General features: G+C 45.3%; 1 long non-coding RNA gene across 1 annotated transcript; it reads right to left on the bottom strand.

The window, feature by feature from the left end:
- Positions 1-1,017: 1,017 nt before the first annotated feature.
- LOC103179798 lies at positions 1,018-11,536 on the bottom strand. The gene is made up of 3 exons (XR_488029.2): positions 11,467-11,536; positions 5,410-5,545; positions 1,018-1,565 (listed from the first exon to the last, which is right to left on the bottom strand). It is a non-coding gene; the product is annotated as an uncharacterized LOC103179798 (long non-coding RNA).
- Positions 11,537-25,682: the final 14,146 nt, after the last annotated feature.

The following is a 25,682-nucleotide window of genomic DNA, read 5'->3' as shown; positions in this document are numbered from 1 at the left end:
CACCCGTTCTGGATTCCCCTACCGGATCCCTTTACTATTTTACGTGGAAAGGAACGCTGTATAGGGACCATGTTCAGAAAAATAATAAGTTCCATAAACAACCACGCGGGGGGCCCGAATTGTTTGGAAGATGTTCGTGTCTCGACAAACATGTGGTTCACTGTAAAATGTGATGAGGAATGCGATTCAATTATAGCAAGAGGTGGCTGCTCCCACTGTGCGGTAATTTTACTGCAAAACGGTTGATCTTGAATGTCTCTCTGAGGAAGAGTAGATCACGCCAGAGTGCAAGCGTGTCTGTCGTCTCGCACTTAAAGAGGCAGTGATGATTGGTTCCACAGGGATCTTTCAGGTAAGGTTTCAATTTGCGTGGCGCACAGCTCCCAAAGCCCCACTGTGCGTATGTTGTAACTATACACGACTGTACTTGTGACCGATGTTTAATTGCCGAGTCACCTGATCTTCTGCTGCAGTGCGATTTCTTTTAAACACACACAGACGCACACACACGGACACACACAAATATAACAGACACATACACATACACCAACAACAACCTGCACGCAGAGCCCCACCGTGCAGTACATACACGCAACATAGACACGCACGTACACGCAACAGGCACACTCGCATACAACACAGACAGACAGACAGACAGACAGACACAAAATGCTTGATATTACTACAGGAAAACTAAGAGAAAAAAACACAAATGGATCCAGTCAGCAACCTGGTCACAATAATTACACTGTTAAAGTGATCTGCGTCCCCCCCACCCCAACCCTAAATGTTTCTATCGACCTCAAATGCAATGATTCTTATTAAATAATAATAATAATCCTTGCATTTGATACAGCGCCTTATCATGTCTTCGAGACGTCTCAAAGCGCTGCGCAGAATATACTGTGAAGTGAATTGACTCGACATTGTGTGGGGAAAAATATACCCACAAAATATATATTATATTATATATTATTATTATGATCAAAAATCATTGTAAATCCTTCATCCTTTGTAACTAATAGTGACAGGAACGCAAAGCGGATTCTGCGGGTACCAACAATGCCTGTGGAGCTTGGAGACATCATTCATATTTTTCAGCCTTGATCCCTGCGGTGGGAGATCACGAGGTTCGGAGGAAAGATACACTGGTGTCAAAGAGTAAGAGTTTAGACAGTCTGTTCAGTAGACAAAGCAGGGAACTTTCTACTTTAAATCTTCGGGAAAAAATTGCCAAATAAGTTTATTTGCAGCCACTGGATGTGCTGAAGGACGCGTGTAGCTCGATGTTTCACAGGCCCAGGTTTCCCTCGGATTTATTCCACCTCTCGCCTTCATCCACTGCGAGCTCGGTCCAGCATTCCGTGTAATTAATTCGCTCGTCCTCTATTTGTATTGCTAAGTCACCGCCCCTTATAACTGATCTTCTTGTGTTCATCGCAAAGCAGGTGGCATTAATAAGTTAGTGGAAAATTTGCACCGCGCTCAAGAGTTTTGTGGAGCCCATTGGCAATAAATGTTCTCGGTTGCTTTTGATGTGTTCTCTGGCCTCAGGAAAGTCACGTCTGTTCAGAGTGAATGTTCATCATTAGTATGTAGCAAACGGCTACTAATACCTGAATCGCTGGTTAGACTAGTTATCTACATTTGTTCCCCCTGATTCAATGTCAGGAATTTGCACAGAGCAGCAGGTTTTGTTGTTGTGTCTTCTTACAGAGGTTTTGTTTTGTGGAGGACAGCTTTTTTTTAAAAAATAAGAGAGATTTCTCCCTGTAAAAAGTGGTCACTGCTGGTGCTCAACTGTGCACTCATTAGGCTTTTTTTCCCATTCACCCCGGAGAGCAAAGCGCTTCTCACGATTTGACTGTGAAGTGCAGTGACTGTGTATCTTGTAGGGGAACGTGGGGGCCAACGTACACATGACAAACCAAATAAAATCGGTCACTCAACCCACGACTGTTCGTGGGGACACTGCTGTGTGCAATTGGCTGCCCCGTTTCGCCCACAAAATGTACAGTCAATCCACTTTACAGCATATTCTGTCAAGCACTTAGAGACGGCTCAACGACGTGATAAGGCGCTTTATTCAAATGCAAGAGTTATTATTATGATCGGATGAGAGATGCGGGCCTTTTGTCACTCGGTACTCTCACATTTCTGCGTGTCACAGCCTGGGCGTCGCTTACAACGCTAAAGTAAACTCGGAACAACAGGTCACAAGGAACTGCGGTGCTCCAATATTGTACTGAAAAGGCTTCTACATTTGTTAATTACTAGTACTCAGCAGTCATCCTATTGTTAACATCCTGAACTGTAATTAGGGAGAGAGGGAGATGGTTTTGGATTGCAGCCAATTATGTCACTGGGGAGATTAGAGAAATCCTTTGAAGTGTAGCAAAAATGTGTGTGTGTGTTTTTTTTACCTAAACAAAAGAGCCAAAATGTGAAGAAAATACGAAGAGTAACTTCTGAACTCCAAATACTATTCTTCACTCTCATCAAAACTTATATTACCGTTAGATCTCTGGGGAGAAATAAAATCTCCACAAGCCACAATATAATTGATTACCTGTCCTGACACGTTTAGAGGCACTGGTTTCAGCAACTGAACTAAACTACACTGTACGTTCCCCACTTCCGTATAAAGATTCAGGTCACTGCTTGGGTAAATGTCATTATAAAAACTGACCTTCTTTTAAGTCTGATGGACAAACCCAAATCAATATCAATCCAAGTTGCTGAAAGAATTCTTGAACCTTAGTCCACTTTATACCCAGAGATCAGTTATACGGGGACCCGAGATCTAGAAGCATCAAAACAAGAAGGTGAAATATGACAATTATTATTATTATTGATAATAATACTTGATATAGCATCCTATCACGGTATTGTGATACCTCAATGTCCTTCACAGGATTTTACCGCGAAGTGTAGTGACTGTATATTTGTAGGTAAACGCAGCAGCTGATTTGAGAACAGCAATGTCCCACAAACTATAATAATACTAATCCTTGCATTTGTTATAGCGTCTTCACAGAATATACTGTAAAGTGAATTGAATGTATTTTGTGGGTGAAACCATGAGGTCAATGGCCAATTTTCTTTCTCAGAGCTGGGGAAGGGAGGAGATTGTCGATCAGGATACTGGGAGAAGGAAATGTGGCGCGTGACATGATAATTATCATTTACTGCATTCCTCCGCTCCCCTTCTCCCCCAATTCTGTACAGAAAATATAAAAGTACTGCCAGAAAGTAAAGTGCCTGATTTTAAAGATAATGGAAACGGATCGCTCAAGCTGTTCCATCGGGAAATAATTCTTGATCATTTATTAACATTGACGCTAGTTTGGATGTTTGTAACAACTCCTGTAGCAAAAGAAATGGCATCAAGACCTTTCTCTTTGACGCTTTCAGTCATCTCCCCACACGACCTCTGCCCCCAACCCCCTCTGCCCCCAACCCCCTCTGCCCCCACCCCTCCCGAATCCAACCCCCAGCTCAGGTGCAAATCCTCGACTGTCAAGGACCTTGGGATGTTCTCCCAACGCGAAAGGCGCTATATAAATGCAATTTGGTGTGGTTGTAAACAACATCTGCACAGTGTAAATTTAGCAGACTAATTGTAGTGGGCAAACATTTTTGAAAAGACATTCAAGCTCACTTTATTTTCGTTATTTTCGCTGGAGCAAATCAGAAGATTAATGGGACCTGGTGGCAATCCAACAGAAACTCAATATGTCACTGCGCAGAGGCAAAAGAGGACATATTGACACTATTTTGCATTCTGCACGGAGGGGAAATTTGAAACAAAAAAAGTGGGTTAATTATTAATTACACAAAAGGCAATCCATAAGGGAATTTGTCACACAAAACTAACAAACAGAATCCACATCATTATACCTGAATAACTACATTTGTCAACAGCATTATTTTCATCTCGACGCCCCCCACCACACACACACAACAACAAATTCCGCACAACTGCTATGAAAATATGTTCCTTCTGCAAAATCAGCATGATGCATTACTGAATCAGAAGCTATTCATTCACCAGTTAAACTAATAGTATTTAACTAATCTGTCTTTGCTGCTGCAGCATCTATGAGGTTGGTGTATACAATCTATTTTTAAACTTTCTGAGTATAGAGGCCTAACTGGGGCCAGAAGGTTTACACTGACGTACAGAGCGTAGCGACTGTGTAATTTGTAAGAGAACGTCAATTTGCGCACGGCAATGTCCCACAAACAGCCGTGAAATGAATGACCCATTTTATCTGAAAGGTTCGTTGGCCAACACACAGGGAGAAATTCTCTTCACTTTTCACGTGGAACTATGGGATCTTTAACCTACACCTGAACAAGACTGACAGGGCCTCAGTTTATGCGCTGCAGTGAGGCTTCTTGCACGTGGTAGTCTTGTAATGTAACTAATATAACACTACACCTAAATAATGATAGTTAATGCAACCCCCAGTACACATAGAATGGTCACCTGTTAATATGACAATACTGTATTCCTAAGAGTGATAAGGGGTCCAGAGGAATGTTCAAGTTAAATTCATCACTTTGTCCTGGCCTGGGAGACAATAACAATCTTAGAATTTGGTAACTAAATTTCAAAAGAGCTCCCAAGTCTGCGGCAGTATTTGGAATTTCAATAAGTGGCTTCATAATAATAATAATAATAATCCCTTGTAAATATTTATTTTGCAAAGGTCTTATTTCCAGTAGGAGAACAGTTCAAATCAAGTGGTTCTGAAAATCCCTTCAAGAGCCAGCGCCAATTTTTTGAGCAGTTCACGAGAAATCAACTCGATTGCAAGACTGAATTACCCGGCTTAACCCTAGTGGCAAGACCGTCCAGCACTTAGTTTTATAATATTCCCTGCATTTGCCTCGCTTTGGTCTACAAGCCCGTGTTCCCCCCTTCACCCTCCTCCCCAGCAAACAAACATTTGGTTCTTCAGATCATCTTCCCTGCTTACTTCAGCGCAGCTAGAAAGCAGCCAGTTGGCATTTGAGGAGAAGACATTGTGTGCCAGTGTACGCTGTCTGTGGTCACTCGATCCTCCAGGACTGGAGGTGTCCAGTGTTCTGGGTTCCCTGCCAAATTGCTCAAGGAAACACCTTGATTAAAAAAAATTCAATGGACTCTCCAATTGGGATTTTTCTTACAGACAAAGGAAAACAAGAACATCCAGCTGCTAATGGAAAGCATTTGTCATCCATCACTAGATGTTGCTCTGCCCAGTCTCTGATGTTGCCGTTACAATACATGGCACCCAATTGCTCTTTTCTCATCACCTGCTGTTTGCAGTCTGTTCCCGACCTCGCGGCGTCAGCTTTCATTTCTTTTACATTCAACACGATTAAGTCTAAGTGTGTACAGCAGGCCAGGTCAAGTCTCACCTCTGATGCTTGCTGCATCCAGACTGGCTCACGTCAGCAGTGTTGGATTGTGAGCAATTGGTCCCATCACCAGGCTCACTTGAAACGCTCATTATTCCATCTGACCCACTCAAGGGCTTCACTGGTGCTTAGTATCCTGAAAAACAATGCCAATTGTCCCATTGCTTTATAACAATAATAATCCTTGCATTTGATACAGCGCCTTATCACGTCTTCGAGATGTCTCAAAGCGCTTCACAGAATATATTGTAAAGTAAATTGACTGTATATTTTGTGGGCGAAACGTGGCAGCCAATTGCGCACAGCAGCGTCCCACAAACAGTCGTGGATTGAAGTGACCAATTTATTATTATCTATTTATTTTTTGGAAGGAATTATCAACAACAACAACAAAATTACATTTGTATAGCGCCTTTCACGTCAGGAGGACGTACTAAAGCGCTGAAACCTCGGAAAAGCGATCCTCCAATTGATTAACAACCGGGTTCCTATTTACTGGTAGGTAAACAGAGGCCTGTGGACTAAGGAAACTTTCCCAACATTTTGCCTTGCTGGGAATCGAACCCATGACCTCTCGTTTGTGAGGCGAGCGCTCTAACCACTGAGCTACAGGACTTTTAGATACAGAAATGGACTTAGTTCACGTTCAAAGCATAAAGGAGGTAACATCTCAGTGATAAATGCCTTTTGGACCGCAATGAAAGGGAACAAAAATAATTTTAGCTTAGCAGTTAAACAGAACAAAGCAGTTCCATTTCCAAGACCTTTTTTTTTACTAAAACACTCGCTTTCCGAGGACACGAGAGACAATCCAGGAAACTCGGGAGTCACATTCGAGCTAGATAGCAATTAGGAGCAAGAGTCTGTCCACATGAACAGGCAGATGGTTTAATTATATTAGGTTCAGGAATCTGTTCAATTATGTTTGGTTCAGCAATTGGTTCAATTATGCTCCTCGTGCAATTATTTAGAGCAAATATTTACAGAGTTTATTTTCCGTTTTACGCCTGGGTTACGGCTTTAGTCGCAGAAACGATTTCATTAAAAAAAATCAAAATTTCGCTGTTGGTCAACCACCACCGATCTATCGGACTGATTCTTTCTTGTATTAGGTTCTACAGATGTACCCCTGGTGTCAAGTAACTGTGATCTCCGTAGCTCCAGATGTGCGTCAGTGCTATAGCGCACACAATGAATATTGATATCAACGCAACAAAAGTTTTGTTTTAAAAGGAAGGTGGAAATTGCACATATTCTGAAGAATTTGCAAGATGCCTTTTTAATATATATATATATATAAAAGTAGCAGCCGAAAGCATGAAAGTCTTGCTTTTGAAAACTAGGAACAAACATAACAGTGATATGTATAGCTAGCTTCCCTTGTATTAAAAATAATAATAATCCTTGCATTTGATACAGCGCCTTATCACATCTTCGAGACATCTCAAAGCGCTTCACGGGATACACTGTAAAGTGAATTGACTTGCATTTTGTAGGCGAAACGCAGTGGCCAATTGGGTACAGCAGTATCCCACACACACAGCAGTGGACTGAGTGAGCAATTATGATTATCGTTTATTATTGTCATGCTGATGGGAGCACTCAAGAAACAGAAGTCCACGTCCATTGACAGTGGAGGTCATATACTAGGGTTAAGCTTCACAAGAGCACTGCAGGCAATAGAAGCCTGGACATTTTAAGCATGAAATGAAGCTATTTTGGTCCATTGTGTCTGTGCTGACTTTAGGGACTCGGGTATCGGAGAACAACCAACATCCGTGGAACCGCACCCCAATAAGAGTCAACTGGACCAGGAGCAGAGGGGAGAAAAATGAGAAAATAAAAATAATATTTGCATTTTGATACAGCGCCTTTTCACATTGTTGAGATGTCTCAAAGCCCTTCACAGAATATAGTGGAGTCCTGTAGCTCAGTGGTTAGAGCACTCGCTTTGCAAGTGAGAGACCTGAGTTCAATTCCAGGCAGGGCGAAACCTTGGGCAAGTTTCCTTACTCCACACGCCTAATAATAATCCCTCCAAAAAAACAAAAACAATAATAAATTGGTCATTTTCAATCTACGACTGTTTGTGGGACATTGCTGTGCGCAATTGGCTGCCGCGTTCGCCTACAAATATACAGTCAATTCACTTTACAGTGTGTTCTGTGAAGCGCTTTGGGACGTCCTCCTGACGTGAAAAGCGCTATATCAAATGCAAGGATTATTATTATTATTATTATTATTATAGTGTAAAGTGAATTGACTGTATATTTTGTGGGAGAAACCCAGCAGCCAATTGCGCACAGCAGCGTCCCACAAACAGACAGAGTCAGTTGATGATTCTGACAAACGTAATTGTTGTTGTTTACCCGGAAGCGAATACTGTTTTATTTCCGATTTTCGCCCTACGTTTTCATTGGCAGAAAAAAACAAAAAAGACATTGATCTTAGTGGTGGGGCGGAAGAAAGAGAACAAAGATCGAAAGTATATCAAATATACATCAAAGGAAATCAAATCAACTTCTTCAAACAAAGCGAAAATAATGGGAATGATGTCATTATTTTCTTAAAATGGAAGATAACTGCCATTGTCTCTGGGAATTTAAAAAAAGGGAGAAATAGCCCCCAAATCAATTGGTTACAAGATTCGCTTACCAGAAAGTGCCTTAATATTTATAACAGGAAGAAGTAAAAAAAAAACTCATGGGAACTTGTGAGCTTGACGTTAGATGTTCCTTGCCTGAACTCTTATCTCCATTGCAACACTCTCTCTCTCGCCCAGTTGGACAGCACGGTAACATTGATTGTGGAAAGCTTCGCTCGACATTAATGCCCGTTAACACTGAACAAAGCGGACATCTGACCACTTGTATCTCGCTCGCTCACATCGGACTGAATGGCAGGCACCAGCAGGGTAGCTGTTGTAGCACACAGTATAATCGATCAGTAAATCCCAGATGGAGGTTGTTCGACGTCTGGAACTTCAACCCGATGATTATATAATCTGTCTGAAATGACGATTGTTATTTTTGGGGGGGATTAAATTGGATCTGCTCTGAAATCTAAACGTGGAAGTTTGCAGGGTTTCTTGGTGCGAATCGATGTGACCACATTATAAAATGCCGCATTTCGCCCCACCATCGGTAAAGCCATACATTAGCCTTGAAACCATTCCAGAACCGTAGAGACAAGCAGACCAGTTTGGCTGTTCAGTTTCAGCCGCACGTTAAAGCACTCTGCGACACTACCCTGCTTGAGGGGTGATACATAAATGCAAGTTGTTGTTGTTGTTGTAACGATCCCGTGGTGCTATTTGAAAAGAGAAGGGAATTTCTCTCCCAGTATCCTGGCCCACAGCACCCCCACAGGCCTAGATTAATAAATTGGCCGTTCATTTCATGGCTGTTTGTGGGACATTGCTATACCCAAATTAGCTGCAGCATTTGCCTACAAACCCACAGTCACTACACTTTACAGTAAAACCCTGTGAAGCTCTTCGAGACGTTACGTCCACATGATCACGCGCTGTATCAAAATGCAAGGGTCATTACATTTGACTACAGATTATTTTGTCTGCTTAGTAAGATTCAATAAAATTCAGGACTTCTGGAGATGTGTGGACATTCCCAGAAATTTCTGGACAAAATAACTTTGCATATTTATCATTGCAGAGCAGAGCTCCCCTGTAATAATAATAATCCTTGCATTTGATAATAGCGCCTTATCACGTCTTTGAGACGTCCCAAAGCACTTCACAGGGTACACTGTAAAGTGAATTGACTGTATATTTTGTGGGTGAAACGCGGCAGCCAATTGCGCACAGCAGCGTCCCCACAAACAGTCGTGGATTGAGTGACCAATTTATTATTTATTTTTAAAGGGATTATTAGCCCCGGAAAGTAATCCGCCAATTTTTAAATCGCTGTAGTCAAATTAGCTTCCACTGAGCCTTCATAATCAGCGAGAACTGCTAAGAAAAAAAATGAGGCTTCTGTAAAAAAAAAATCTGACAAAAGCCAAGGTCTCACCAGACTGATTACTTCAGTGTCAGTTGGAAACATGTTCTTCTGCACTTAATTGTTATAAAAAGTGAAAACTGGGAATATCAGCAGCCGTTGCCCAGAAATGTGGGTCAGAAAACAGCCCAGGGCAGCTGTCCTGTTATTGCCTGCGAGACTGACTCATCCACATCCCACTTTACAGGCATATGGTCCAGGTCTTAAGTTCACCACTCATTAATATGCATCCATCTGTTATTTATCTCCACAAATAGAAAGACGCACGTGAGTGAGTGCTGGCATGGCTGTGGGATACATTTCATCAATTAGGGAATGCTCTTCCAAGAAACTGTTCTACATTTCACAAATAATAATCGAGCTAGCTGTCGTTCCTTCTAAACCGAAGCTTGGTAAAGTTAGAATCATAGAATTCTGCAGCACAGAAGGAGGCCATTCGGCCCATCGTGTCCTGCTCTTTGAAATAGCTAACCAATTAGTCCCACTCCCCCCGCCCCCGCTCTTTCCGCATAGCATTGCAATTTCTTTCCAAGTATAAATCCGATTCACTTTTGAAAGTTATCACTGAAACTTCAAAGGTTTATAATCTACAAACTTGATATGGCTCCTCATCACATTGTTGAAACCGTCTCAAAACGCTTTGCAGGATTTTACTGTAAAGTGTAGCGACTGGTCATTTGTAGTCAAAGGGGTGTGTATATGGGTGTGGATGTGTATGTGTGTGTGAGGGGGTGGGGAAGGGGGCTAACAAGACACAGGGTTAAAACAATGACGATTAGGGGAGAAAACTGCGAACAGCATTTGTGAAAAAAAATGCAATTCCCCCCCATTTCCTGGTTGCACTTTGCCCAGAAACCGTCAGTGTGAATTTAATGGCAACCCATAACTCGGTCAAGGTGACGTATCACCAATTTCATTCCCTTCCCGTTGCTTCCAATGTCCGAGAAATTCCAACAAAGGTGCCGATTTTGTTTAAAACGTCAAAAGGCCTGTTCTTCAAATAAATGCCAGCGATATGTACAGACAAACAATTAATTCTGCTGCAAACCGGGGCAAGGGATTAAGCAATAGATGGATTCTCAGATTGCCAACAAAGGTGTTTTGAGACATCCTCCTGACTTGAAAGGCGTTACATAAATTGTATTGGATAAAATGCCAGATATTCTACTGCTTGCCTATATTTGTAAATCTTCAGGAATCCTTCCCCAACCCCATCCCCTACTTCTTTGTGTCCCACCATCCTCCTCCGCTTGATATTTTTCCAACTCATTTTACACCCCAGAGAAAATTCTCATTGCAATCTGATAAATTAATAGAATATGCAAATAGTGAAGGAACGCTAGTCACATCAAGAGGTACCCCACATCAAGCCACTCTGTAATTACAATATGTGTTCCGGGTCACGCTTGCTTAAGATGGCAATTCCCGCTCTGCTTGCAAGAATGTTAAGTTAATAAATATTCAGAGTGTATCGCGTAACTACTCGGGAGAGTTTGTTGTAATCTCAGTGTTTGGATAAAGGGCACGAGAGTTTAGTGATCCTTGTGTGTTCAGACTTGCGAGGGGTTGGGGAGAGAGAGGGGGAAAGGAGAATTAATTCCCCAAATCCACAAGCACTTGGCTTTAATATATGTAATTTGGAATCACCATTAAAGCTGGTTGGGGAAAGGGTCTGAATCAGTCACTCACTGCTTTTACCCACCAGGAGTGGAGAGCTCCAAGGACAAGTGTTGAAAGCCATGTATATGCTGATTGCACATTACAGGGGTAATTCTGTAATTCTCTCCCCCCACCCCGGTTCGGCGTCAAACTCTGCAACTGTTAAGCGCTCCAAGACACCATCTACCATGAAGGTCGCTATATAAATGCAAGTTGTTGTTGTTATCACGTTGTCAAAACATCTCACGCGGGGATTTTACTGTGAGGCATTGGGACTCTTGTATTCGTAAGCAAATTATTGAGCGCGGATGAATTGGAAGGTCAGCGAACAACCGAGTGGGCCTTGGAGGAACCTGCAGCCCAGTTTGGGATGTTGATTGACCTGTTGCGTATTTCCAGCTGGTTCTATTTTTAGCCCCAGCGATGGTAACTCTGCTCCTTTAAGGCCCAGAACTGAAACAGAATGTTAATGACGGAGGCTCAGCGAAGGGCCTTGGAGGCACAATTCGATACAGTCAGTGGCTTCCAGGAAAACCTGCACCAGTGCTTAACTCCTTCTTCTCTTCAGTTTGTCCCACAGTATATAAAAAAGGAAGCAGATAAAGCAATCAGCCTCGCGGAGCAGTGAAAGGAGAGGTGCTCTTTGACAGAAAGGCAGAGACAGACACAAACAAACAAGCAAACAAACAAACAGGCAGCGACAAACAAATAATATTCCTTGCATTTGATATAGCGCTTTTCACGTCGGGAGGACGTCCCAAAGCGCTTCACAGAACACACTGTAAAGTGAATTGACTGTATATTTGTGGGCGAACGCGGCAGCCAATTGCGCACAGCAATGTCCCACAAACAGTCGTAGATTGAAAATGACCAATTTAATTATTGTTTTTGGTTTTGGAGGGATTATTATTAGGCTCTGTGTGGAGTAAGGAAACTTGCCCGAGGTTTCGCCCTCTGCCTGGAATTGAACTCAGGTCTCTCACTTGCAAAGCGAGCGCTCTAACCACTGAGTTACAGGACTCCACACAAATGGACAGAGATACAGACAGACGGAGACAAAGACAGACAGAGATACACATAGACAGACAGACAGACAAACGGACACAGATCAGCAACACCAAGGAGACATTCGTACAAAATTTAGAAAATCGCTATCAAATTCCTCGCCCGTTACGTATAAGAAAAAATCTCAAGTTGTGCAGCCGCTGTGGGTGGCAGCGCAGTGCAATAAAAAGGTACTGGCCGCCAATAGACCCCTTGGGAAACGTGCCACGTTCCATCTGCCCCTCGCTATTATTAAGTCTTCGGCCATTTTGGAGCCGGCCGCCTTGGCCACAGCTGGACCACGTTACACGCCGTTTGTTTTGTGGCCGGACTGAAGCACGGCGCTTCTCAATCGTGCCTCGCGAGGCACCTGCAGATTCCCGTGTCAAATGGCACGCACTCTGCCTCAGAGACTATTTGCATAAGTGCACAAGTGCACCACCATCAGGCAACACTGCCAACGAGCAGCGACACTGACTGCACTCCACGCAAAAGCCAAAAATACTGAAGATACTGGAAACCTGAAATAATAATCATAGGTAATAATAATCATCCTGGCATTTGACGCGGCGCCTTATCACAAGACGTCTCAAAGCACTTCGCAGGTTACACTGTAAAGCGAACTGACTGCATATTTTGTGGGCGAATTGCACACAGCAGCGTCCAGACACAGAGTAATGGATTGAGTGACCAATTGTTTTTAAGTTATTATTATTATGACGAAAGGTCATCGACCCAAAACGTTAACTCACTTTCCTCTCTTTGTAGGTGCTGCCTGACCTGCTGAGTGTTCCCAGCGACTTCTGTTACCCATGCCTTGCATGCAATGGGAATTACTCTCAACAAGGCGCTGCAGATAAAACAGAAAGGATGCCGTGGTTATTTCAAGTCTCTCTGCACTTCACATCATGACAGCATTTCTACATTTATACAGCCTAGTCCTTGCGTTTGATACAGTGCCTTCTCAAGTCGTCAAGACATCTCAAAGCACTTCACAGGTTTCCGCTGTGAAGTGTATTGACCGTATATTTTGCAGGCAAATGCGCCAGCCAGTTCACACACAGCAGTGTCCGACATTGCAATGAGTAATTGATGTTATTGGAGGTGGCGGTGGTTGATGGCCAGGACACCCGAGAAACTCGCTTTTCTTTTCAAAATAGTGCCGTTGGCATCCACCTGAACAGGCACACAAGGGATCTTGGCTTAACATCAAGCACCTCCGACACGCTTTGGGACACAACCCTGGTGAGGGGCACTATATAAATGCAAGTTGCTGTTGTTGAGGGTAAGGGTTAGGAAGGTGACCGAAGGCACGGTCGAAGAGGAGGGTCTTGAGACAGGCCTTGAGGGAGGCAATGGAGGGAGCGAGGCGAAGAGACTGCGGGATGGAATTCCAAAGGGTGGGGGCCGAGAGGCTGAAGGCCCGACCGCCTAGGGTAGGGTGGGCCGGGCAGGGGGCATGGAACTGGCTGAGCGGAGAGATCTGTATGGAGTTAACGGGTCCCAGAGATAGGGAGGATCAAGGCCGTGGAGGGTTTTGAAGGCAAGGATGAGGTTTTTGAACTCTAAACATGGAATGATCCAATCAACCCAAAACGGGCAGATTCTCAGATGAAGTTCATTTTCCAGTTGTTCCCAGTTTTTTTTAAATTTAGGCTCAGATCCTACCAGCCAGCAACCACAGAGACCCCCACAGGCAGATCAGATCTCCCGCTGGAGGAGAAAATGAGGAGGAAATGGAATCGCAAGGAGGTACCTTCTTATTCCGAAATGTTTAATACCTCTTTGAGGTCCACCTCGATTACTTCAGCTGCAAATAGGGGGGGGGGGGGGAAATCCACTACTCAAACCGCTTCAAAGGGAGACTCACTCTTTGATATAACGAGGTAATAATTCCTTCACAATAAACTTCAATAATTTGGTCATTCATTACCACGATCGATGGTGGTGCACTGCTGTGCGTAATTGCCTACGTTATATCGCGATCCACCAATCGAAGTAACAACCAAGTTCTCGCTTACCGCCAGGTAAACAGAGGTGTGCGGAGTAAAGAAACTTGCCCAACGTTTCCTCCGATCGATTATTATTCCCGGGAATTATTACTATTATTCACTGGAAAAGCTCCCGGGGCTTGGCGAGAGCTCTTAGTTCAAAATACTTTCCGAGCAAAGGCTTTTGATCCCGATACATTTCCGACTCAGGAGCAGGAGGCACGAAGCTTTGGGAACTGCAACAACACGTAAAAGAGATGTTTGGACAAAAAAAAATGTCTTCGTTCTCAGCCGGTTTTCTCTCAACCACAAGGTGGCACTGATACAACTGTGAAAAAAAAAGGGACCCCAATGCTTTCAGGTGCCTTTCAGACGTTCTGTTTTCATTTGACAAAACTAGTTACGTTCTGCAGCACAGCGGTAATTAATGGGCTATTTTGATAGCCAAATAAAACGAGCGGTTCCAGATGGGACTCATTAATTGCACAGATGTTAAAGACAAATTTTGAAACTCAAGCCACCGTGAATCGATTCGCGCTAAGCGACAAGTCAGCTACGTTACTGGAGCAGATCCTCGTTTGCTGCCTTACGAATGCTTTGGCCTGACGAGTGGACCGAGTGGTTGTCGGGCACACTTGTGTGTGTGGGTTTGTTCGGAGGTTCTCGAGAGGTGGCAATTGGGTTTCCACGCGAGTCAGATGCGCAGTGTCAAGCGCTCTGGGATGCTACTGTACGTGAGGGGGTGCTATATAAATGCAAGTTGCTGTTGTTGTTGCCGACCAGAGGCTAAACACCCTCTCCTGTGTCGTTGAACGTGATGCGTTTTTCGGGGTTCGGAGATTTGGTTTGAAGCAAAAAGCATCAATGTCCTTAAGAGGAAAGTTGACGTACACTTGATTGAGGGAACAGAAGGATGTAGGAGTAGGGATTAGGAGGTGTGGAGACTTGTGTGGTCTCTGAATACCAACACGGACTAGTTGGGACGTAATGTCCTGTTTCTGTGCTGTCATATTCTCTGTAACTATGTGACGATCTACATCAGGTCTAAATGGTTGCCAAGCTCTGCGTGGATAATTTTGGCACCTTTCCAGGGAATAAAATCTCTTAAGTTTTTCTCGAGCTGCTGTTTTGCAATTTGTGTGTCGGGTGGGGGTTGGGTTGGTGTGGGGGAACGGGTAAAAATTAGGAGAGGCACTGGGGGAAAGGTGGAAGTGACTGTAAGCACGGTCAAAGAGGAAGGTCTTCAGTCGTAATCCAAACGAGGGGAAGGAGGGGGGCAAGGCGGAGGGATTGGTTGGGGATGTGGGGGGGAAAGAGAGTTCCAAAGCTTCGTGGCGTATTGGCTGAAAGCGCAGCCTCCGATGGCGAAGCGGAGAGGACGAGCGAGGGCAAAAAAAAATACAGGTTCGCGTATGATTTCTTGAACGTGTGTCGACTTGTCCCTGAAGTGACTGTGGGGGTGGAACGATTTGGGTGTTAACGCAGTTCCGATTCAATCTTATCGGTGTTTATTCTCATTGTCAGTAGCTGCTGCAGGCAGTTCTCTAGGTGCTTGCTCTTTGAGCTGCACTGTGCGGTTAATCTCTGTGATCTTGTGGTGAAGTGGAGGTGTTTTCAAACCCACGTCAAAAAAAAAATACATCAACACTCCTCTGCACTCTAGTTGGTGGCCGCCTCTTCTCCTTCCTGCTGCTGCGGTCCCAAGGGGTGGGTGGGGGTGGGTGTAACTTCATCAATGTGGAGATCGCATTAGTTGGGTGTTTAGCTGTTGCCGTAGCAGCACAAGGAGGAATTGCTCTTCACGGTGCGTTAGCTTCGAGTGTCTCGGTGGGATTGTTAGCAAGCGCTGGGTTAGTTGATTGGCGGATCGCTTTTCCAGGGGTAATAATTCCTTCAAAAAATAACAACAAATAACTCGGTCGCTTCAATCCACGGCTGTTTGTGGGGACGCTGCTGTGCGCAGTTGGCTGCTGCGTCTCACCCCACAAAATGTACAGTCAATTCACTTTACAGTGTATTTTGCGAAACGCTTTGAGACGTCTCGAAGACGTGATAAGGCGTTGTATCAAATGCAAGGATTATTATTATTATGATTATTATTAATATCTGGTGGCCATGGTTTCTGGATTTAGTATGAAGCTAGTATGGTTAGAAAGAACACCACCTCAGCATTAGACATTCAACAGGTCCAGAGGTCAAAATCAGAATATCCACACCAGACTCCGTGACCCCATCACCCCCACCCTCGCCCGGCTCCACCGGCTCCCCATCCCTCAGAGGACAGAATTAAAAATCCTCGTCCTCACTTTCAAGGCCCTCCATGGCCTTGCCCCCACCTACACGTCTGTCCTGCTGACCCCCTATCATCCTGTCCGTTCCCTCCGCTCAGGAGGCTCTGACCTGCTGCAGGTCTCCCGCCCGACCCTGCCCTTGACGGCCGGCTTTCAGCCTCTCTGCCCCAGCTCTTTGGAACTCCATCCCACAATCCCTTCGCCTCGCTCCCTCCCTCTCTTGCCTCCTTCGAGGCACAACTCAAGACCCTCCTTTTCGACCGTGCCTTTAGCCGCCCTCGTACTTCTCTCTCCTCCCTGATCCCAACCCTGCTCCCCACGCTCGGGTCCTGATCCCTGACTGTTCAGTGCCTCGGGACGTCCTCCCGACGTGAAAGGCGTTTTACAAATGTCATTTTGTTGTTGTTGTTGTATCCCTTAACAGGGATGAAGGGAGGGTTCGTTCTGATGAAAGGTCATCGACCTGAAACGTTAACTCACTTTCCTTTCGACATAAATGCTGCCTGACCTGCTGAGTGTTCCCAGGGAGTTCGGTCTTTATTTCAGAATATCACTTAACAGGTGTGTGCATGTCTGTGCGTGTCTGTGCGTGTCTGTATCCCTTCTCCCCACTAAACCCCAGCTCGGGTCTGAAATGCTGTACGCTGTCCAGCGCCTTGGGACTTCCTCCCGACGTGAAAGGCGCTATACACATGTAATCTTCTTGTTGTTGTGTGTGTGTGTGTGTGTCTCTGGGTATGTGTCTGTGTGTGTGTCTGTGTGTGTATGTGTGTGTCTGTGCGTGTGTATGTCTCTGGGTATGTGTGTGTGTGTGTGTGTGTGTCTGGGTGTGTGTGTGTGTCTCTGGATATGTGTGTGTGTGTGTGTCTGGGTGTGTGTGTGTGTGTGTCTGGGTGTGTGTGTGTGTCTGGGTGTGTCTGGGTGTGTGTCTCTGGGTATGTGTGTGTGTGTCTCTGTGTATGGATATGTATATTTACAAATTTAAAAAAGTGGCCAGCCTAGTGTCTGACACATGCAGAAACGTATCACCATTCTTTAGACAATACAAACTAGACACAGTGCCACGTATGTAACCCACTGACACGTGGAAATGTCTCCCGCGTCTAGAATGTAACACACCCACTTTCTCACTCTCTGGAGGGGCAACAACAACAACAACTTGCGCTTACATTGCGCCCTCCACGCAGGGTAGAGGTTCAGAGCGCTTAATAATAATAATAATAATAATAATCCTTGCATTTGACATAGCGCTTTTCACGTCGGGCGGACGTCCCAAAGCGCTTCACAGAACACACTGTAAAGTGAATTGACTGTATATTTGTGGGCGAACGCGGCAGCCAATTGCGCACAGCAATGTCCCACAAACAGTCGTAGATTGAAAATGACCAATTTATTATTGTTTTTGGTTTTGGAGGGATTATTATTAGGCTCTGTGTGGAGTAAGGAAACTTGCCCAAGGTTTTGCCCTCTGCCTGGAATTGAACTCAGGTCTCTCACTTGCAAAGTGAGTGCTCTAACCACTGAGCTACAGGACTCCACGACTACGACTACAGGACTAACAGTGGCGGAGCCTGACTCCGAGCCGGGGGCAGGGGGCTGGTGACCGTAAGCACGGTCGAAGAGGAAGGTTTTCAGGCGGGACTTGAAAAGGGGGAGAGAGGGTGCAAGGCGGAGGGATTGAGGGAGAGTGTTCCAGATTTTTTGGGGTGTAGTGGCTGAAAGCGCGACTTCCGATGGTGGGGCAGAGGGAGGGTGCGCGGGACGAGCGGGAAGCCGGTGACAGTCGAGCAGAGGATCCGGGGGTGGAGTGGGGAGTGAGGAGGTCGGAGAGATAGGGAGGTGCCAGGGAGTGAAGGGGTTTGAACACGAGAATGTGGATTAACAATGAGTTAAAGGAGTTTTCTAAGATGGCTCTACAGGAGACATGTTCAAACTAATTCTTCCAGGACAGAAATAGAGAGTTAAATAATCCGTCTGTTCAAGTAGAACGAATAACAGGAGTTTAACTAAAGCCCGTGGTTTGGTGATAAGGTGAGCGACTAATTGTGATTAATTAGCTCAGGTCCTCAGGTGAAGCATCTACATTCTGCGATCATTAAGGCTCGGTTTTTACCCCCTAATTAAAAGCAGCGCAGTTTTAAACAATTGCTCCACGCCCCCACCTCTCTCCGCCCTCCTTTCCCGGAGTAATTTAATTAGCATTGCTTGTCAGTCAGCCAGAGTGTGATCCTGATCTCAGCAATAGCACAGCTATATAACGAGAGTGGAATCCTTGACAATAAGGACACCAGCTTTACCATCGTGTTACTAACTTCCCACAGGATCCTGAAACAGAAGCAGTTGTGAGATGCCCTGGGCAAATTGACCAAGAACATCAACACGCTCCGAGACTGACCACACTCTGGCTGCATTGAAGGTTCTGTTTTCCTTTCTCTCCCCTCCTCCTTCTCCTCCTCCTCCCCCCCCTCTCCCAACAAATCACAACTCCTTCTATTTTGCCACTTGTCACACAGCATCACGCAACCATCAGTAACATGATTGAGTGGCCATCCATAATTGTCACACTGAGCTCTGCCCAGCCACTGTGATTAGTGTAACTTATAATAATAATAATAATCCTTGCATTTGATATAGCGCCTTATTACATCTTTGAGACGTCTCAAAGCGCTTCCCGGAACATGCTGTAAACTGAACTGACTGTAAATATTTTATGGGTAAAGCATGACAGCCAATTGCGCACAGCAGCGTCCCACAAACATTCGTGGATCGAGTGACCAAATTATCTTTAAAACATTTATTTTGAAGGAATTATAACCTCCGGAAAAGCGATCCGACAATCGATCAACAACCGGGTTCCTACTTACTGCTGGGTAAACGGAGACGTGTGGAGTAAGGAAGCTTGCCCAATACTTCGCCCTGCCGGGAATACAACCCAAGTCTCTCGCTTGCGAGGCGAACGTTCTAACCACTGAGCTACAGGACTCCATGTACAGTGAGGCACATTTATTCAGTTAAGATGAAGACTCCCCCCTCCCCACCAAGTTTCTCCTCTCCTCACAGAGTCGACGCTTGCTGAGCTACAATCACCGGGGCCTCACCCCAAATCATCGTACGATTGTTTGGAGGCTACAATCATGGGGGAGGGGGAGGAGGTTGGGCATGAGCTGACCATTACTTACCCTGAATGCACTTACGGTCACCTTCCCGATCTCCGAGCTCAGCATCAAGCCCTACCCCTCCCCCGTTAAGCGCTCCAAGACGCTGTGCTTGGGGGAGGGGGAGGAAAGAGGGCAGCCATGCACTGTTGGAGGTGCCGGCCTTTCAGATGAGATGTTAGCCAAGGTCCCTTCGGCCAGTTCGGGTGGATGTTAAAGATCCCACAGCGCTATTTGAAAAGAGGAGAGTGTACCTCCGAGTGTGTCCTGGCCACCAATCGGGGAGGGGTTGGGGGGGAGGAGTTGTCTTACTCCCCTCTACTCTTCCCCCCTTCTTTTCCTCTCATCGCTTCTCCTGGTTTAATGACTGGCAGTAAGAAGAGTGTTTCGCTGTCGGAATCATTAAGAACAAGTTAAATAATTAAGGGGAAGGACGGCAGCAAACCTACGACATGCAAGTACAGTGCTTGCTGTAAAAAAACCAATGCTGGCAGTAAGTCAGTCAGTTCGAATTGAAATTGATTGAAGTCCGCAAACCTGCACACAGGCAACTCCCACAGCACAGCCTTTTAACTTCTAATAAGCACCATACATCATCTACAGGCAGAGTAAACAACACCTTACCTATCTGGAGTGCGGGAGAAGGGAGACGGAGACGTCTCAACGACGTGATAAGGCGCTATTCAAATGAAAGGATTATTATTTTAAAAAATTTCTCTTGAGATCCTACTGTTTGACTGCACCTTCGGTCACCCTCCTTCCCCTCCCTGCCACCACCCCACCTGATCCCAACCCCCAGCTCGGATCCATAACCCCGATCGTCCAGCGCCTTGGGACGTCCTCCCGACGTGAAATGTAATTTGTTGCTGTTGCTGTTGTTGTTGATGCGAAAGAGATCCAAACAGATGAGTTTCGGTGACCTGTAAAAACGTCTTTAACCCGCGAGCTTTGTAATTTTTATTTTAAGCCAACATTATTAGACGAGGTCTCAAGGGTTAATTAGCCTTGTGTCGCTGGAATGTCTCCGAAGCATTTTTAGTATGGAAGAGAAGAAGAAAATAAACCAGGCAACTACACGGCCCAGGATTTACAACGAGGCTCGGAATACCGCGATCGGACTTTTAACATCTTTCCCAAACCGCGACTGTGATGCTTCACTGCTGGGGAGAGCTCAGTGCCCTGGGGCGTTTTCAATTGCAAAGAGGTGGAGGCAACCTATCTTAATCTACAATGTCTTGGCACAACTACATAGGAAACGGTTCCATTCATGAATATTCAAGTGGTGCGCAGTGCCAAAAGAAATGCAATTTGCGCACGTGCACGCCGTTTCTGCAGACTACATCGTTCTGGTTTGATAACCCGTGACCTGAATGCCTGAGACAGATTAAACACCGCACGCTTGATTTGTGAATGACCTCAAAAGCATGCTTGATGGCAGGCCCCCAACTCTCACCTCCCTTCCCCCTCCCACCTCCCCCAACACACACACACACACACACACACACACCCACACCCAACTCCAATAACCCTTAGATTTGCATGCTTTGAAAGGTTTGCAAAGACAAAGACTCGATTAGGCACTATATCAAATGCAAGGATTATCATTATTTGTCATTATTATCTTTGTAATCCTTGCATTTCATTTTGCGCCTTATCAAATCTTCAAGACGTCTCAAAGCGCTTCACGGAACACACTGTAAAGTGGACTGACTGTATTTTGTGGCTGAAATGTGCACAGCAATGTCCTGCAAACAACCAGAGAGTGAGCGACCAATTTTATTTGGGGGATTTGTTGGCCAGGACACCTGGGATCTTTAACCTCCACCTGAACAGGCAGTGGGAAACTCGATTCAACGTCTTATCCAAAGGATGGATGTAATCTTTGTCTTTGCAAACTTTTCCAAGTACACAGATCTATCTACTGCATAGCTATAAAACACACAATTACTCCCCCCACCACCCCCACACACACACAACAACAACTTGCATTTACATAACGCCCTTCACGCGAGGTAGCATCCTGGAGCGCTTGACAGTGGCGGAGTCTGACAACGAGCCAGAGGGGGAAGTGACCGTAAGCACCATCAAAAAGGAAGGTCGTTAGGCAGGATTTGAAGGTGGCGAGGCAGGGACAAGGCGGAGGGATTGAGGGAGAGAGTTCCCGACTTTTGGGGCCTCACGCCTGAAGGCACAGTCGCCAATCATGGAGCGAAGGGGACGAGGGACAAGCAGGAACCAGCCGAGCGGAGGTAGCGGGTGGTGGGGTGGGGAGTAAGCAGTTCAGGGAGGTGCCAGGGCACGAAGGGAAACTGGGAGAGAACAGGAGGAGTGAGGTACAAGTTATTTAAAAGTGTCTTCTTATCATTTATTTGAATTGTTTGCTGTGATTCACGACTGTTCGAGTATTTTTTTTGTTTTCAGGGTCACTGTGCAGGAGCTGAGAGCATACAGAACTTTGCCCTTGACAAATATTCGCAGGGTTAAGATATCAGCTGTTTTTGAGAGATTATATGTGCACCCAAACTGGAGAGAGAGAGAGAGAGAGAGAGAGATAAACTCCCAGGACAAAAGAAAAAAAAACTTTTGTTGCGTGTAAGTAGTATCACAAACGACAACAAAATTGCATTTGTATAGGGCCTTTCACATCGGGAGGACGTCCCAAGGTGCTGGACAGATAGAGTTATGGACCTGAGCTGGGGGTCGGGGCGAGGGAGGGTGGAGGGCAGGCGGGGAGGCAGCAAGATTGAAAGCACGGTCGAAGAGGAGGGTCTTGAGATGGATCTTGAAGGTGACGAGAGAGGGGGCGAGGTGGAGGGACTGTGGGATGGAGTTCCAGAGAGTGGGGGCAGAAGGCCTACCCGCCAATAGTGGAGCGAGAGAGGCGGGGGAGATGAAGCAGGCCGGAGCTCGCTGAGTGGAGAGAGCGAGCATGATGGTAGGGGGTTAGGACATTGCAGAGGTGGGGGGGAGCAAGACCGTGGAGGGCTTTAAAGGTGAGGACCAGGATCTTGAACTGTATCTTCTGTATGATGGGAAGCCAGTGGAGTCGGGCGAGGATGGGAGTGATAGGGTCGAGGAGCCCGGTGCGGGAGAGGACACGGGCTGCAGAGTTCTGGATGATCTGCAGCCTGTGGAGGTAGGAGTTGGGGAGGCCGACAAGCAAAGAGTTCGTGTAGTCGAGCCTCGATGTAATGAAGGTGTGTATGAGTGTTTTGGTGGCCTGCGGTGTGAGACAGTAGTGGAGCCGGGCGATGTGGGGGAAAGTGGAGCGGGTCATGGCACGGATGTGGGGTAGAAAGGATAGTTGAGGGTTAAACAAGACCCCAAGGTTTGGCACTGGCTCAGTGAGGTGGAGTGTGCAACCATGGATGGTGATGCTGTCAGCGCCTGAGGTTTGGAGGCGCTGACGGGAGTCAATCAGGAAGGCCTTGGTCTTGTTGACGTTCAACTGAAGAAAGTTAGCTCTCATCCAGGACTTGACGTCTGACAGACATTCTGTCAGGACAACAGTGGATCCTGGAGTCAAGGGTGGAGGCAGAGAGATACAGTTGGGTGTCATCCACATACATGTGGAAGTTGACCCCATGTCTGCGGATGATGTCACCAAGAGGGAGCATGTAGATGTCGAAGAGGAGGGGACGGACGATGGACAAAATCCTGAGGAATAGATGGGGCAGAGGTTAGAGGATAAACAGTTTGTGGCGAGGAAGTGAAGGCGGTGTGAGAGGTATGATCTGAACCAGTCAAGGGTCTGCAACACTCAAGAACAAGAATCTAAACAGGTCACTCTCGAGTTGTCAACTCTTTCTCCCTCAATAAACTCCGTCCTCCACTGTTACCTGGACTGGACAGAAATGCTACTTACTGGGATTACATGGAGCGAGTGGCGGGGAAATCAATGGATGGATTGAAACTTTTGTTTCACCAGGGTTTCAACAGGTAGGGTGTGAAGCAGAAAAAAAAGGTATTTTTTTCTCTCGACATTTATAATCAGTGCGCTGAATTTAATCTTTCCAGGAGATTAGCGCTCTGGGACCCGACCACGAGTTGTTGCTATCTCCCTCATTTGGCTAAGGTGCTTCACCAAAGAAGACGGTAAAACCCTGTGAAGCACTTTAGGATATCATCTCGACATGAAAGGCACTAAATCAAATGTAAGGATTATTGTTACTAGAAATTCGGGAGAGTTGTGTAGAATTATACTTGAATTACTCCACACAAATTAATATATATATAATACTGTGTATATATATATATATATTAAAAAAACACAAGAGCTGGGAGTACAAATTGTCCTGAACATTCTGAACTAAGAGAACTTTAAGAAGAACCATGAGTTTGACAGCTTCGATTTGATTCTGAAGCCAAAATTGGATTGATGTCACTTAAAGACAGTTGACGATATTGCAGCTCAGCATTCATTTGACGTGGAAACTGAACCAAATGGATCCTAAAAATACAGCTTAACCGAGGCATTTGTCAAATCCAGAATTCTCTGCGTAAATTTAGCCAATACGTTCCCCCAAGCAACCAGTGGAGATAGAAGAAATATTAATATTCTTTGGCCATAACATTAAGTATGAATGCAGTAAATGTAGTTTAATGCGGACAGTACAAGGCTACTGCTGTGATACTGACGACTCTGCCTTCTGATGTGATCCATATTTTTCTTTTTGATTAAAAATAAAGGAGCCCTGATCTCTTTAATCTTTTTCATGTGTTTGTAATAATCCTAAATTAGTATGTTTAAGCGAGCAAGTGGCAGGAATGTTGCACACATTTATTTGATTTTGCTTGACTGGTTCAGAACATACATCAGCTGTCAAGAGTCACAGCTGGAGGCAAATGGTTGGCGATCTCAATAGTATTTCTGAATTTTACTACTGTAACATTTAAGAGCGCTCAGAAAATAACATTTATGTTTCGCATTTTCAGACCAGCTGCACGCAGGCGAGACCAAAGAGGTGCTGTACGTTCTCGACAATACACCGACACCATTTTCATTCTCCAGGAACGATTCGCACACAAAAAAAACAAGTCAACTCACTTTACATTATATTCTGTGAAGCGCTTTGAAGCGTCTCGAAGACGTGATGAGGCGCTACATCAAATGCAAGGATTATTATTAATGCCTCAACTTTGTTCTTATCCGGCATCTTGTAGCTCAGTGGTTAGAGCACTGAGTTCGATTCCCAGGCAGGACGAAATGTTGGGCAAGTTTCCTTACTCCACACGCCTGTTTACCCAGCGGTAAGTAGGAACCCAATTGTTAGTTGATTCGCGGATCGGTTTTCCGGGGGTAATAATTCCTTCTAAAGAAATAATAAAACTGGTCACTTCAATCCACGACTGTTTGTGGGACACAGTTGTGCGCAATTGGCTGCAGGGTTTCGTCCACCAAATACACAGCCATTACACTTCACAGTATATACTGTGAAGCACTTTGAGGCGTCTCGAAGACATGATTAGGCCCTATATCAAATGCAAGGATTATTATTGTTATTCTTATCCTCAACCAATAAGTGGAGGAGAGATGCTCACGTTTACTCACAACCGAGAGCTTGTTTTTCCCACCGCGATCAGGTCCCGATCCATTTTAGGTCGGAGTTAAAGACGCGATTCCCCTTTCGGGAACGGGTGTCTTTGTTTATGGGTAATGCCACCAAGTTCAAATTCAATTAAATTCAATTAATTTGCAATTAAAAACGAGATTCGAATCGAATTGCTTAATTTGCTTCTTCTCCCTTGCGACTTCAGTGTTGCCCAAACTGGTGATTGATTCAGATGCCTTGTCTGTTTAACGGCTGTTTGTGGCGGGGGGGGGGTTGGCGGGGGGCAATGGCTGCTACACAAATTGCCTGCTGCGTTCACCTACAAGATACACACAGTCGTTACATTCTGCAGTAAATGCGGTGAAGCGATTTGAGATGGGAAAGGTACTATATATGTCAAAGGCAAGGATTATTATTATGTAGTCCAAACGTTCCACCATGTGCAGATTTTTTTTTGTCCGGCACATGCGGAATCCCATCACTGTGCTCTTTAAGAGGATCCAAACTCAACAGAGTTCCACCTACACCACTCACACATGCAAATTACCGTGTCGGGAATGAAATG

The sequence above is a fragment of the Callorhinchus milii genome, unplaced genomic scaffold, assembly GCF_018977255.1.
Source record: "Callorhinchus milii isolate IMCB2004 unplaced genomic scaffold, IMCB_Cmil_1.0 Scaffold12, whole genome shotgun sequence".
NCBI classification, from domain to species: domain Eukaryota; kingdom Metazoa; phylum Chordata; class Chondrichthyes; order Chimaeriformes; family Callorhinchidae; genus Callorhinchus; species Callorhinchus milii.
This window is presented reverse-complemented; position numbering and strand designations above follow the sequence as displayed.